At 39.8% G+C, this 12,227-nt stretch overlaps 1 long non-coding RNA gene across 2 annotated transcripts; it reads left to right on the forward strand.

The window, feature by feature from the left end:
- Window positions 1–87: 87 nt before the first annotated feature.
- Window positions 88–5,109, forward strand: LOC125709023 (uncharacterized). Of its 2 annotated transcripts, none has more exons than XR_007382576.1 (3): window positions 88–484; window positions 1,699–1,860; window positions 4,621–5,109. It is a non-coding gene; the product is annotated as an uncharacterized LOC125709023 (long non-coding RNA). The 2 variants fall into 2 exon arrangements; XR_007382575.1 differs by lacking the exon at window positions 4,621–5,109 and adding an exon at window positions 2,395–2,632.
- The last annotated feature ends 7,118 nt before the right edge of the window (window positions 5,110–12,227 follow it).

Here is a 12,227-nt window from a genome sequence, read left to right on the forward strand (position 1 = left end):
CATTCGTACAAATAACTTCCCTTGTGTTCAGCAGAAGAAAAATCTCATACAGATTTGTAAGTACTTGAGGGTGAGTAAATGACACTTTTCATTTTTGGGTGTACTATCCCTTTAAGCAACAAGTATACCTCACTTCTTTGACATATCAAGAAGGGCACTGCTCTCTTTCAATTTTTTTATCATGTCTACATTAGGCTGATCCAGGCACCTTGCAAGACAGACATCAGAACATATTTGGATGCTTTCTCCCATTTTAAAAGTGGCTCTCACTGCTTTGTATTCTTCAGGATTTGCAACTGCCAACTCAGCAATGGGGGCGTGCATGACAAATGTGTTTCTGTCAACATTCATTTTGTTGTACGCTTCAGCTTTAGTGAAGCCACCATTTACCAGGTGTAACACTTTGTGGTAGCGTTTGATGGAGTCTTCAGGGTTTTTTACTGGAGGGGAAAGAAGGATGTTGTACAAGTCCGATATAACAAAGGTGAGAATTATTTTAATAATGAGAATTAGAGTTTTGATGTGTGTTATTGCTTTAAGAACAGACTATAAAACCAAAATGTGGTTATGACAACAAACGTGATTCTGTTGTAAAACAGGTTGCATCGCTTCCAGTTAAGGTAATCTGTATGTTCTTAATTAAATATTGTCCAAGTAGCTAATACAAATTGAGCATAAACAATATTTATCACATATGCATTATGATATCTTTTATTTTTTTTCTCACTAACATTTGGATATTAAACTTGAATAAAAGGCCAACAATAAAAATAATATGTGCCTACACAGCTTCGCTGCAGACCCCTAACAACTAGATAGGTTAGCAGATTACCCTTAAAGTACAGTAAGTCATTTTCGCTGCTAGAGGAGGCACATTGAAAACAACAATGGCGGAGTGTGATGACGCTGAGAAGGAATGTGAGGTTGAATAATAAATGGGTCATATATCTTATCCAATTTGTCTTATTCAATGGTGTGATAATGCTGTGCAGGTTTACGTTTTCAAAGCAATAATAGTAAAAGTACATTTGAATGTATCCACATAATTTGCAAAACTGTTTAATAATTATCTATAACATATACTGTGTTAATTTACATACTGTAGCCAGACTTCAGACATGTTAAGAGTTAATAAACTTATCAAAAACCCTACCCCTGTACTTACATAAGCTTTACTTGTAAAGAATCCAAGAGTTAAAGATTAAAACCCTTTCATAAGGGAGGTAGCAAGCTGTAAAATTGCTGCACAGCTACCGCTGTCTCTCGCAGTGTAAGCGTTTTGTACAGTGGAGGCAGCGGCAGTCTTGAAGCAACACAGTTACCAGTGTTGTCATGGTTTCTATAGTCATAAAAGCCGTAAACCAACTGTAAGGCGGATATGACAACACTGACAACTCTATTGTCTTGTTATTTACAAATATTTGAAAACATTTGAGATAGTAAGTAATCATTTGAACAAAATATATAACACTGCTCTAGTGTTTTTGGGATATTTAATTTATTTTTTAAATCTTTCTTACTGTGCCTTTAAAACCTTAATTTTCCCTTCTGGTTGAACTATACCTTTTAATATTTTTGACTGAATAAACATACCTCTCCTAAAATCGACCCTCAGTTTCTTGGATTTTTTCTTGTTTCTTCGTTTTTTATCCTTTTTCTTCTTCTTTGTTCTTGGTTCGGAATCTGATGAATCTAAAGATTCTGAGGAATCAGAAGATTCATCACTGGACACCTTCTCCTTGGATGCAGCAGTATTGGATGAAGATGCAGACAGTGTCTGTCCAGGAGACATTACGGCTTCATGCCTCAGAAGTGCTATGACAAAGAACAATTAGAAATAAGTGTAGAACAAAACTACAGGTAAAGACTTTTTACCACATTTAATTTAGGAATAAGTTGCTTAATTTAAATAAAATTACTTCTAATTACAAGTTGTATCTTACGGACTGCCAGAATTGTTCTTAAAAGTTCATGACCCTAATACTCACCATCCTCCAATCTTGCTCTGAGAATTTTTGTCATCTGTCAGGGAGTCAACTTTTTCCTGAAGATGAAGAATCTTCTGCTTTTGTATCTCTATTGTTAGTTTTGCTTTGTCAAGAGCAACCTGCAAAGTGGGCGCACCTAATAAAAGAGAAATCAGAAACATGCAGCTTGGCTGAAAGCAGAATAAGAAAAATGTGGCCTACTTCAATTAGGCCTAAGTCAAAATACATAATTTACACCCTACACATTAACAGCCACATTTCTGTGAACCAGATTATGCAAATGAAATATCTAAATTAACATTTCCAGCAATTCTCTTTTCCCATTTTTTCTGTAATGTTTACATATTTCTTGTATAGCAACGTAGAAAAGGGTACAAACAAACCTCCTGTTTCTCTGGTATTGCAGGCTGAAGTCCTGAAATTAACACCAACAACAAAACAACTTATAATACAGCATTTGAACAAAGAAACAGGCAGAGTTTAAACAGAGTTTTAAAGTTGGCATGAAAACGACATTTCGATTAACTTCATTGCTGTATAGGGAAGAATGGCTTATGTCAGAAGACAACTGTTATATCCTCATAACCAGTCATTTAATTTATTTATTCATTCATTGTAAATATAAGTCCTAAATTTTACTTTGTTTTTATGCAAACTGACCTGCGTATTTACATAATATTTATATTATTCATGTTGATATTTGTAATGGAAAATAGCTACAAATACCACAGTTATTAGAGCACATCTACGAGTTTTTTATTTTTTTGCAAAACCAAAATATATAATCAAAATGTAATTAATTTAAAAAATATGTACACACAGTACGTATACTTTCACTTGAGTACACTTTAATATGGCAACACTTTATAATAATTGAGTACACTTTATAACTTAATTACAACTTTTCCCTCAAATTCCTAATTGGCTCCTTATCAATAGTTAGTAGTCAAGGTAGTTGTTAAGTTTAGGTATTGGGTAGGATTAGGGATGTAGCATAAGATTATGTAGATAAGACAATAATATGTGCTTAATTAGTCGAATAAATGGCTAATATTCAAGTGCATGCCAATAAGCAACTAGCAAACTGTAGACAAACGACGTGCATTGTTTATTGCAGGGGTCGGGAACCTTTTTGGCTGAGAGAGCCATGAACGCCATATATTTAAATATGTAATTCCGTGAGAGCCATACAATATGTTTAAAACTAAATACAAGTAAAAGACCAACATTTTTAATGTACAATAAGTCTCTGAATTATTTTTAATAACGCTGTTATGCTGTTGCTAACCAATGATGAATAAAGTACTTCTTACCATTAATGCGACTTATGGTGCTGAATGGTTCTGCTGGTGGCTTTGTAGTCTGGGTGATACGTCGTGAGGTTAAGCTTCATGCAGGCATTGAGACTTCCATCCGTTAAACGTGATCGTAGGTTGGTCTTAATGTTCTGTGATTGGCTCCAGCCACCTGCAACCATGAACATGAGCGGTAGGAAATGAATGGGTTGAAATACATGAGCATGTGTCACGGGTCGTGGGCAGCGATCGCGAGCAGAGCGGCGATCGTGCGGATAAGGAGTGGAAGGAGCAGGCAGGCAAGCGGGATACGGGGAAAACGGGGTTTTAATAAAGGACCGGGGAGCAGGAGACATGGAACGCCGACTAACATCAATGACAGACAAAGCAAACTGGGGAGACCAGGACTTAAATACACCAGACTGAATGACAGCAAACGGAAACAGCTGGGTACAATTCGCGAAACACACGTGGGTAAGCAGGGGGCGTGGCACACAGGAGGAGCGGACGAGCCGGGCGTGACAGCATGTTTTATATTTTTAACGTTATTATTTTTTTTATTAAAGATTTGTCTGTGAGCCAGATGCAGCCATCAAAAGAGCCACATCTGGCTCGCGAGCCATAGGTTCCCGACCCCTGGTTTATTGTAATGAATACTATATTATTTTTTCACTGTGTAGAGAATAAAAAAAGCATATAATAAAGCATTATGATTGATTAAAATACATAAAAATGGCATGGTTTTACAGATAAAGCTTGAATTGATTAGGCCTTATTTCAATTAAGATTTTCAAGTAGCCTATGTTTTATAAACATCCCCTAGAATAAAACATTAACGTTACTGGTGTGCAAAACAATGTTTTACGATATGTCAGTGCAATCAGTTTTCAGCTAAAACAGCTCAAACATGCATTTAAGTGAGACTAGGCCTTGTCTGTGAAAAAGGGACAATGAGTTACCAAAATCTCACTCAAGCCAGGCCACTCAAGTTTGCAAGCCTGGCGAAAGTACATCAAACAACATGCATGTCACAAATACTTACCATATTCACCTGAGCTGTACTTCCTCTGTGTGGTAATTTTCCTCCCACAACGCGTCGCCTTTCTCTTCTCATCCATCTTGCTCAAATTTGTTGATTGGCGCGAAGATATGCTTACCATATAACCAACTGAGTGTATATGTACACCTTGTGTGTTTTGAAATAAAAATCAGCCACACTTGTATAAAGGTCCCCCAGACTTTCCTTTAATTTGTTACCCATCTGTATGTGTAAACATGTTAAATGAATATAATGATAATGTAGTATTTTTTTTTTATTACATATTTAACTTTTACAGTATGGACGAGGGAGAGGAAATGGGTGTTTGGCATTCTAGGTGTGAGGAATAAACACAGACACCCAATCTTGCGGCTTGTGAAAAGAAGATCAAGAACACACCTCGTCCCCATATCTGTGAAACATGTGCGTCCAGGCACTACCATTATTTCAGATGAGTGGAGAGCCTACCGGGGTGCTTTGGCCAGCATGGGCTACAGACATTTCACAGTAGACCATTCCCAGTGGTTTGTAGACCCACACAGTGGAGCTCACTCACAACACATTGAAAGAGCGTGGCTGACATACAAAAGGAACGTATGGAGACTAAGAGGGAATAGGACAGAGAAGATGCTAAAAGGACACCTCTCACTCATAGAGTGGACTCACTGGCTTGGGGAAAAACATGAGCAGGGACCACTTGGGCGCATAATAAAAGACATTTGCCATCAATTTCCTGTTTGGAGGACAACAAGCTGAACATTTGTATTTTGTGTAAGACATAAGTAAAATAAAGGTTAAAATACAAGTTACCTTAACCTCTTGATTTAAGATGCACTGATTTTAAAATAAAAGTTTTATCTTTTCATTTCTGTGTTTTTTTTGGGGGGGTTACATGCTAATGAGTATGTAATTTAAACTAATCATCTTGGATATACTGGTGCAAAATAAGGCACATTATTGCTAACTCATTATTAATTACGTATAAAGTAACATGAATTCATGACTTGTTAATGTATCATTATGTCATGACTTTACTTGGGGGGCACATAATTGTTTATTCAATATTAATTACTTATAAAGTAATACGAATTCATGACTTTTAAATGCATCATTATGTCATGAGTTAATGACCAACCCTAACCTAACCCTGACATTTTTAAAAAATGATCAATTATACATGTTTTATAAACTCATGTAAATAAGATTTTTTTTTGTGGCTTTTGGTGGTTTGTAAAGAAGTAGAAGAGCAGAGGTCCTGTGGCTGCATTTGGATGGAGAAGGAACTGAATGGTAGGAGGAAAGTTGACTTTTTGAAGGGGCAATTGTGGCTCAAAAGAAGAGCAAGAACACAAGACAAGCATCTGACTTCAGTGCATTATGATGATATAATGACAGTAAACCGATCCATAACATAACCAAAGCGATAACCAGCATCTCTATGCTAATACTGATTTTAAATTGGAAAATTGCATCTGCTTAATGAATGCATTATTGTAGGAAGGCAGCAGTAGAATCACTCAAAACAGGATGAGACCATTGTTCTTAATTGTGAATGCATCACTGTATGTTGGATGAGTTAGGTGAAATCATTCACTGATGTTTGTGACAGCTGCAGGTGACAAATTTCTAAACGATTTTGCATTGTGCCATCTTTCTTTTAGAACATGTTTGATTTAGTTTACCGCAAAGTGTTAATTAATACATTAACTAACATGCAGGAACTAACATGAATTAAGGCGGTGCTATTCATGCCTTAATTCATATGACTCATGTCGTAGTTACGTTAGTTCTTCATTAGTTCTTGATTAATACATGTCTTAGCTCATCATTAGTTCATAGTCAAGAAATTACTAATTCACGTATTAGTACATGCTAATTCATGTACTGTTATTATAAAGTGTTACCACCATTCCTTTTATTTTTTAGATAATTAATTTAACTTGCACTTTATCGCAGTTCTTGGGGAGGAATAAATGTTGCCTTACGTCAGTTACAAATATCCTTTCATGCTTTCTGGGTTGTACATATTCGCGTTTGAAGATGTGGTTTCAGATGAATGTTTCTCACATGATGTCTGTGTCAGAAAGCGGTTACAGGTTTTCTCAATTGCTTTTTAGCATTTTTCAAATGATAATTAACATTTGCAAAACTACAAGTGTAATCTCCACACCATAATGTCACTTCTCTTGTGAAAAAGTGTACTAAAGTATAGTAATAGAGAGCTTTTTAATGAAAAGTTTCGGTCCAGTGTAATGTTTAGATGGCACAGTAAAGTTCATTTAAACAGATCACTAGGGGAAACTGGGCAAGCAAACAGCACAGGCTTTATAGAGCTGAAGGCAACCAGGAACAAAGACTGCAGGCAAACTCGTACTCGTGACGAAAGGTGCAGAGTCGTTGAATGCGGAGAGGTCAGTCCAACAAGCCGGAGACCATACGGGATTTGAAGCGCGGCGGGGCTCCGGGAAGGAAAGGCAGGTGCGGGAACAGGAACTGGGTGTAGAGGAGCGAGTCCTTACGTTCGGCTTCCCCCAGGTGCGTCGAATCTTCGGGAGTTAACGAGGTGAGCGTGGCAGGAGGGCGTGATAGACTGGGGGGGCAAGAACCTGTCCCGGAGGCTACAGGTGACGAATGTCCTGAACCAGAACATTGTGGACGTTGGCAGAACGTCCTCTGTTGGTTAGGAAATTATCGCGGTTCCCCATGTGCACTTCCTATGTGACTTTAGGTGGACGTTCCATTTTGGTTCCCTGTTAGGACTTAAAAAGTAAAACGCTAGGCTTATTTTATAATAATAATAATCCTGAGACTGCAGACACCCAGTGTACGTTCAACTCAGCGGTTATTCAGGGTATAATAATGGTAGTCGTGCCGTAGAAAGAAATGCAAAACCTGTGCAGCGACAGACATCCCTGTTTATATCTATTTATATCTGACATTTTTGTTTACGTAGACACACTACTCAAAAAAAATAAAGTAACACTTAGAGAACACATCAGATCTCAATGGGAAAAATGTGTTATAAACGAAGGGATGCCACATTGTTTGATGAAAAGGAAAATTATCAACCTACAGAGGGCTGAAAATGAAAGTGAAAAAAAATATGCCGCTGGCTAGCAACTCAGAATCGTACTCAGTAGTTTTTTATGGCCCCAACCTGCTTGTATGCATGTCTGACAATGTCGGTACATCCTAATGTCCTGCCCCGATCGTCCGCTCCTTCCGTGTGCCACGCCCCCTCGTTAACCTAGTGTGGATTCCCCGTGTTTACCAGCTGTTACTTGTTGCTGTCATTAGTGTAATGTTTTTAAGTCTGCCATACGTATGTTTTCCCCAGTTTGGTCGTTGACGTCTAACGTCCGTCTTGTGATGATCCTTGGTGGCTTTCCTAATAAACCCTTGTTCCCGACCCTCCGTCTCCCTTCTGCTTCCCCGGTCTTATGTATGACACCTAATGAGATGACGGAGAGTGTCCCGAAGGATCTCCTCCCAGATCTGGACCAGGGCATCCCTGAGCTCCTGTACAGTCCAAGGTGCAACCTGGCGGTTTCTAATGGACCGAAACATAATGTACCTGAGGCGTTTTATTGGATTTATGTCAGGTGAGCGTGGGGGGACAGTCAATGGTATCAATCCTTTCATTCTCCAGGAACTGCCTGCATACTCTCGCCACACTGTCATTCACCAGGAGGAAGCCAGGACCCACTGCACCAGCGTAGGGTCTGACAATGGGTCCGAGAATTTCATCATAATATTGAACATAAGAACACAAGAAATTTACAAACAAGAGGAGGCCATTTGGCCCATCAAGCTCGTTTGGGGAGAACTTGACTAACAGCTTATGGCCATGAGTGCTAGTATTTAAACTAATATTGAAATAGCCATCTGGCTGAGCAGATGCAATCCAACATCCTATTGGCCTTTTATTGCTTCCGCAGACTGGCGACCCTGTGTTCCTCTGCTGATGTATAGTAGCAGAAAGGGTAGTGATTCTGTTCAGATTTATAAAATGAGCAAGGCTGTTCGCTGGTATACATGGATATGTGTCTCGGGCAGGGAAGGGAGAGGCATTGTTGTCATACTGTATGTATGACGACATGGATGAAATAATACATACGGATAATGCCTGTACAATGATGAAGATGAGAGGTGGTGCCAGTGGATGGAAACAAGGCAACATTTGACTAACAGCCTCATTATAATGAAAATAAGTATAGTGCATTATAGATAACAGCTTTAACTGGTACAAAAAGTCTTACATGAAGTTTTCAGGTTTTTCATATGGAAATCCTACAGTCTTGGGAATGGAGTAATTGTAATTTGCTATTGTGGGGGTCTTTCTGCTTCGAAACAGACACTCAGCCAGGTTTATGAGTTTTATTAGAGGCTCTGCAGCACCTGAAATAAGAACACAAGACATTTACAAATGAAAGGAGGCCATTCGGCCCATCAAGCTCGTTTGGGGGAACTTAACTAATAGCTCAGAGTTGTTAAAATCTTATCTAGCTCCGATTTAAAGGAAACCAAGGTTTTAGCTTGTACCGCACTAATTCAAAGACTATTCCATACTCTAACTACACGCTGTGGAAAGCAGTGCTTCCTCAAATCCATTTTAAAATGTTCTCCTGCTAATTTCCACTTATGGCCACAAGATCTAGTATTTAAATTAATATTAAAGTAGCCATTTGGCTGAACAGCATCCAGACCTGTTAGAATCTTATATACCTGGATCATGTCCCCCCTTAGTCTCCTTTGCTCGAGGCTGGATAGGTTCTGTTCATCTAACCTCTCCTCATAAGACATTCACCTAAGACCAGGAATCATTCTTGTAGTCCTACGTTGAACCTTCTCCAAGGCAGCAATGTCCATTTTATAGCACAGTATGGTGACCAAACCTGTACACAATATTCTAGGTTAGGTCTTATCGAGGAATTATATAATCATAGCATCACTTCCCCTGACTTAAACTCCACACACCTAGAGATGTAACCCAACATGCTATTGGCCTTTTTAAATGCTTCCCCACACTGGTGAGAGTGCGACATTGAAACATCAACATACACACCAAGGTCTTTCTCATAGTCAGCTACCTTTATTTCAGTGGAACCCATTAAGTATCTGTACTTTATATTTCTGCTCCCTGCATGGATTACCTTACATTTATCTATGTTAAATTTCATCTGCCAAGTATCAGCCCAGGCCCCATTGTAGCCCCTCTGCTGCTAGATCAGTATCTGCTACACCATCCACCTTGGTGTCATCTGCAAATTTAACCAGTTTAAATGGCAGTCAAGGTGCCATTGTTATGCATGCCAAGGTCTGTGCGTCCCTCCATGGATTTGCCTCCCCAGACCATCACTTACCCACCCCCAAACCGGTCATACTGAACAATGTTACAGGCAGCATAACATTCTCCACGGCTTCTCCAGACCGTTTCACATCTGTCGCATGTGCTCAGGGTGAACCTGCTCTCATCTGTAAAAATCATAGGGTGCCAGTGGCAGACCGCCAGTTCTGGTATTCTGTGGCAAATGCCAATAGAGCTCCATGGTGCTGGGCAGTGAGCACAGCGCCCACTAGAGGACGTCGGGCCGTCAGGCCACCTTCATGAAGTCTACTTCTGATTGTTTGGTCAGAGACATGCACACCAGTGGCCTGCTGGTGGTCATTTTATAGGGCTCTAGCAGTGCTCATCCTTTTACTCCTTGCAGAAAGGAGCAGATACCGGTCCTGCAGATGGGTTACCAACCTTCTACAGCCCTGTCCAGCTCTCCTAGAGTAACTACCTGTCTCCTGGAATCTCCTCCATGCCCTTGAGACTGTGCTGAGACAGCAAACCTTCTGGCAATGGCACATATTGATGTGCCATCCTGGAGGAGTTGGACTACCTGTGCAACCTCTGTAGGGTCCAGGTATCACCTCATGCTACCAGTAGTGACACTGACTATAACCAAATGCAAAACTAGTGAAAAAAAAGTCAGAAAAGATCAGGAGGGGAAAAATGTCAGTGGTCACCTATTAAATCGTTCCTCTTACGGGGGTCGTCTCATCACTGCCCCTCTAGTGCACCTGTTGTTAATTTCATTAACACTAAAGCAGCTGAAACTGATTAACAACCCCCTCTGCTACTTAACTGACCGGACCAATATCCCAGAAGTTTGACTTGATGCTATACTCTGACTAAAAAGTGTTCCTTTCATTTTTTTGAACAGTGTATATTTATATATGTATTGTTGTATATTTGACTACTACATAAAAATAATGTTTGTGGCAAAGACAACTGTCCTACACGAACATAGGTTAAGCCGACTTACCTCTGCATCAATTCTAAGGTGAGAGATATGTCTTTACGGCATTTTATGTTCAAAACATGTAGCAAACAACACATGTAGCACAGGGCTACCAAAGGGGCTAGTGATGTGCTCATTGACAACCCCCTGTTCAGGGTAGATTTTGAATCAGTCTCTACCAAAAATTGGGGTTCCATGTCACTTCCACTGCATAGCATCTTGTCACTGCTCAATTACCGTTCTCTAACGAAAAGCCACGAAGGGATCCACACAGGTTTCAACTGTATAGACATTTTGGTTCACGTTACCTGTACTTTTGAATCAAGGTGAGCTGTAGACATGTGTTATTAGCAAATGAATTAAATGAAGAAAACCTCCTTGTACAGTCTACATAAGCACATGGAAAGGTAACTTTGTGTAAGGAACCACCAAATTCACTAAGTTACCTTATTAGCTTGGCTGGTTACACACTGAAAAACAAGGGTAAAAATTTGTTTTTCTTCAATTTAGTAAATAATAAAAAATATAAATAATGTATTATAAAGTAAAAATCAATCAAGCTGGCTTGATCATTCCAGTTACACTCTCAGAAAAATGGGTAAAAAATTGTACTTTTGCTTGTCACTGGGGCTTTACCCTTGTAACTGTACCTTTTAAGGTACAGAAATGGACTTTGAGGAACATCCCAAAGGTACAAACAGTATTAATATACCATCAATGGCACGGAAATGTTCCTCAGAGTCCAATTACCTACAACTAAGAGTACAATTGGAAAACACTTGAGGTTACGGTCCTAGTGAGAAATTTTTCTAAGTGTAGTTGGCCATGCAATATCATAAAACAAAGAGCTACTGAACACTGCTGCACATCAGCTGAGCCTAAGCTTTAGCCGTGTATATAAGTGTCTGCCTTCACTCTCCAGCTCATCCTTGAAGTCAGTGATAAGTGGGTACAGAATGCTGCAGCTGCTATGAATTAGGCCCATCAGCACCTTACTCCCTTAGCTGTCTGGGGGACGCCTGGATGTTACCTGCAGTTCTGGCAAACAGGTCCATCCTCACAAGCAGCATAACCTCCTGGCAACTCCTAATGTCTTTGACGGTTTGAACTGTGTCTACTACTTCCCACTTTGTCTATTGCGTGATGCGATGGGCGGCTGCAAACTCGCCACCAACCACCAGGGGGCAATCAGACCATCCATGCTAATATTAACCATGGTTTCTCTTTATAGGCCTTAATGGGTGATAACTGGGCATGGCTGGTGACCCCTGTTTGGCCAAGGGGTGCAGCCGTCCCTGCCAAGGCTCATAATCCATGCAGGGAAGAAATGGGACAGAAGAGAGGAGAATCAAAAGGCCTGCAGATACTCCTAGTTAAGTTGCATTTCATAGGTACTATTGGGGGGTCATCGCCTTAAAGGGAAGCTCCTTAATAGCTCCAGTCTACCCCTCCCCCGAAATTTCTGCATTTTCTCTCCTGTATCTTTGATAATGAAAATTGCCCTGAGGGAGTTTTCCTGCATCTCTGTCTCTGGAGCCTTTTTGTCAGTGACCTGACTGTGCTCGTGGTCTTTCAGACACACTACAGTATATGTACTTCCCACTGTGAACAATAA

Source organism: Brienomyrus brachyistius, chromosome 2, assembly GCF_023856365.1.
Source record: "Brienomyrus brachyistius isolate T26 chromosome 2, BBRACH_0.4, whole genome shotgun sequence".
NCBI classification, from domain to species: Eukaryota; Metazoa; Chordata; class Actinopteri; order Osteoglossiformes; family Mormyridae; genus Brienomyrus; species Brienomyrus brachyistius.